This window comes from Bombus terrestris, chromosome 16, assembly GCF_910591885.1.
Source record: "Bombus terrestris chromosome 16, iyBomTerr1.2, whole genome shotgun sequence".
NCBI lineage: Eukaryota > Metazoa > Arthropoda > Insecta > Hymenoptera > Apidae > Bombus > Bombus terrestris.
In genome coordinates, this window is record NC_063284.1 from 8,522,292 (window position 1) to 8,526,264 (window position 3,973).

At 28.2% G+C, this 3,973-nt stretch overlaps 1 long non-coding RNA gene across 1 annotated transcript; it reads right to left on the bottom strand.

Moving 5' to 3' along the window:
* Positions 1-629: 629 nt before the first annotated feature.
* Positions 630-3,337, bottom strand: LOC125386604. The gene is made up of 3 exons (XR_007226938.1): positions 2,986-3,337; positions 2,134-2,286; positions 630-1,202 (listed from the first exon to the last, which is right to left on the bottom strand). It is a non-coding gene; the product is annotated as an uncharacterized LOC125386604 (long non-coding RNA).
* Between the last annotated feature and the right edge of the window lie 636 nt (positions 3,338-3,973).

A 3,973-nucleotide genomic window follows, 5' to 3' on the forward strand; every position in this document is an offset into this window, starting at 1 on the left:
ATCAGCTCATGCGTCACTTCTGACTCGGGAGTTTCTCGCAAAAAATAACATTTACAGTCACCATATTCACCTGATCGTTCCCTTGCGATTATTTGTTATTCTCCAGAATGAAAAAATTCAACGATATTTTTGATCACGCCTCGTATGAGGGGAAGAAAAGAAAAAGAGGAAAATAAAAAATGATATGCAGCTGTGTAAAGGTTCGGAAGAAAGGTCTGTAGAAATTGTGAAAAGAAAATGTCTGTGATCAAATGTGATGATTAAGAAAAGAGTGAGATATTAAGAAAAGAGTGAGAAACATGTTATATAAAATATACTTTATACATTCTATTTTGGTTCATGTATATAATATGAAAAATGTATATGTAATACAAAACAAGTATAGAATATAAGTACTAATGTTTAATCAGAGTTTCTATAATTTAGATAGTTTTGTATTTTTGTATTTTTTTATTTTTTATTTTTTATATTTCTGTATTTTTATATTTTTAAACGTTTTCTATAATTCTATACTCAAGTAATGGTATAAAAAGAAGGATACGAATAGTGTGGAATAGCAACGCATGTAACGGTACGTGAATGTTACGCGTGCGCCAGATAACCAGGGGAGGTTGGATTGGAATCGAGAGTTTGTTGGACAAAGAAACGTTTTTAAAGAATACGTTATATTTATGTAAACTATATACCAATGAATTCCAAAAAACAAACAAATAAATAAAATCAGGTAACTAATTAGTTATCCAAAGAAAAAAAGGAAAACATTCGCTAAACGAAATGGCGCGATCAACCTGCGAACCCAAGATTGCGACGATTGGCGTTAACAATTGGGATGCACGACACAAACAATCTCAAATCTGAGTTTGACCGCCAACTGCGACAAGGCCACAGTAATTTTTACTCTTTTCTATACGCAGGCAGCGCGTTATAAATAGAGATCTCACTCCGCTGGTCCGATGTTTTTAATTACATTTTTAATTATATTTATAAACATTTATTGGTAAAGGCATGCAGTACATCGTTTAAATCCGTCATAATAAAAAGGAGAACGCATGATTGCATACATTTCGTAATAAAGAAAATAAAGACTCACCATACCAACATAAGAGAAGATTTATAACGATGTACCTTACAGGAGAATAGTTTTAGTTGAATAACACGAAATCCATGCACAAGGTTCTGGAGATCCAAAGACTTTGAGTACCCTAAAAAATTAAAGCAAGTTAGATAAATGCAAAAACTAAAATTGAAACATGATTATGTTATAAGAGTATCGTATTGAATTATATATTTAATGCACACAATTAAGTTAAAATGTTACAATATTTTGTCATTATTTGTTTAAATTTCATCAAATGCTTTCAAATAAGAAAATTTTGATAAAAACAAGTAACTTACAGCGTTAAAGTAAAAAATTGTATTATCTTTATAGCGTAATTTATTGATAAGTTATAAATGAATCTATAGCTATAATATTCAGACTTTCGCAAAATATTCTCAGGATATATCTTCTTTCACTTGCTAAAACTTTTTAATGGATTGTTATCTAACATACATGATTAAAGCAAACTCTTCAGTTAATCATTGATCAATCAAATTGGTCCTGTTTTGAGAATCTTAACGAATTCCATAATCAATGTCTCACAATATGTAGAAAAAAATAATTTTAAAGCGATCTGATCTATATAAAGAAAGAACATTCTCGAGTTTAACATTGCAATGTTGTGATATTTTTACATTTATAAAAAAAATGTTGACATGTTTAAACAGAATAAACCATCAACGCTTCACATATTTTGGATTATTAAAATATAATTTCACTTGATACAATTCTTGGCGGGTCAAAAGTTTTTAAAATTAATGAAAGTGTACATTATTGTACATTTAATAATAACAATAAGTATACATATGAGTTATGACCAAAAGTAAAAAAGCACACAGAGGTTCAATACTTCAATGCTTGCTTATCATATATTAATGTTAATACAAATAAAGATAAGTTTTAACATATATTAATGCATTGAAAAACTATCATTTGTATATATAAGTAACTATGTGCTGTAAAATCTATGTATCAATATTTGTGGTTTTCTGCCTGTTACTTCATATCTAATACAATTTTATATCTATACTTACAATTTAATTTATGAAATGTAACAGTGACATATGAGTAATATGGATATAATTAACTCTTGCTGGAATACATTTGAAACAATCGTGGCAGTTTAATCTTTCGATTCCATAAGAATCTATATATACATCTATACATGGGTGCTACCTTTATTTATTCTGCAACATAAACAAATTGATATTGTAATTTTATTGCAAAACTTTACAAGACCATGATATAAGATCATATAAACATATATGTACATATTTGCAAATATATACAATTTTCATGTACTCCTGAAATCTAGTCCATACCGCTTTATGGCTTTGAGCATTGTTTGAACATATTTCATGCTAATATATTTACATTGGGATGTCTTTTCATTTTTTTATAGACAAGAAATTTTATTGTTGTTATATAATATGATGAAATACTATAGAAATTAAACAAATTTCGTATATCACATCGCAAACTCAACTATGAAAATTGGAAAGTTAATCGTTATCGATCGTCATGTAGGCTCATACCAATAATCGCAAATAGGTATTTTATTCCTTAATTTTCTTCGATTCTGTACATATTCCTAGGTAGTCGTATATTAATATTAGATAGAAAAGTACGAACCTACCTACACAGTTAATAAAAATATGATTGAATTAAGAACATAAATTCGTTATGAACTTTATAATATATATTACACGTTTATTTCTCTTATACGTAAGTTTAGATCTACGATCTCTTCTATTTATCTTTGATACATATGGCTTGATATATTTGGTATACCGCAAAAATTAGGTTAAATTATATAAAACATATCTGTTTCATATTAGAATAACTTAAGCAAAATCTTTAATTTTATAAACACATAAAATATTTACCTTAAATAAATCAATGATCGATCAAATGTTACATCTTTTGTATTTATACATTTTCTTCTATCAAAATTTAACAGATTAACTTTGTAATTTTTTGTTCAGCATTCATTACTAACTGATATATACCCACATTGTAGCCATCCTTCAACACGACGCACATCCGACCACGTACGATTCCACAGAACGACTGTGCAGTGCCTCCTGTCGGTTAACCGTTATTATTTCGAATTGCTTACAGCACTGCTTCTTGATTGGCTACAATTCAGCAGTACAACATGGTACCTGCGCACATCCTCCCGCGAATATATAAGAATATAAACGTATAATATTTGTATTTTAAGATTGATAAAATAGATGTGTAAGTACGATTTTAACAAGCTGTCTTAACAAGATCTTTATGCACAATATCATACATTAAACATGATACATGCAAAGTATGTATTACATTCAAAATACATGTATGTATGTATAGTGAAAAATAAAAGTGTTTGTACAGTTGGAATGTAGAAATAAAAAGAATCATATTTTCTACATTATTCAAATATATGTAATTGTACATCATAAGAGACATTTATATAAATAATGTAATTCTATAATAAATGTACACAAACATTGACATTATTTATAATATTTCAATGCATGTATTTAATAATATAGAAAATATTGATCTTCTTATTTCCACATTCCTCTTTTTTTTTTTTAATTTGTGCTTTAGAATTTGCCCATCTGGACATTTGGTAAATTTTTATAATACTTTATTATTATATAACTCATGGATGGCTACCCTCAGCGAGATACCATCTTACAGCTTGCCTACTATATTTCTTTAACGAGGTTGGTAGGATATTTTCTTCTTAGCCTTCTTTTGATATGTGTTTTGTATATAATATTGGTCCTAAAACGCTTCCTTGCGGTACCCCTGCCTTAATGTCTTTAACTTCAGAATATGTGTCCTTTATTTTTACTACAAAAGTTCTATTACTTAGATATG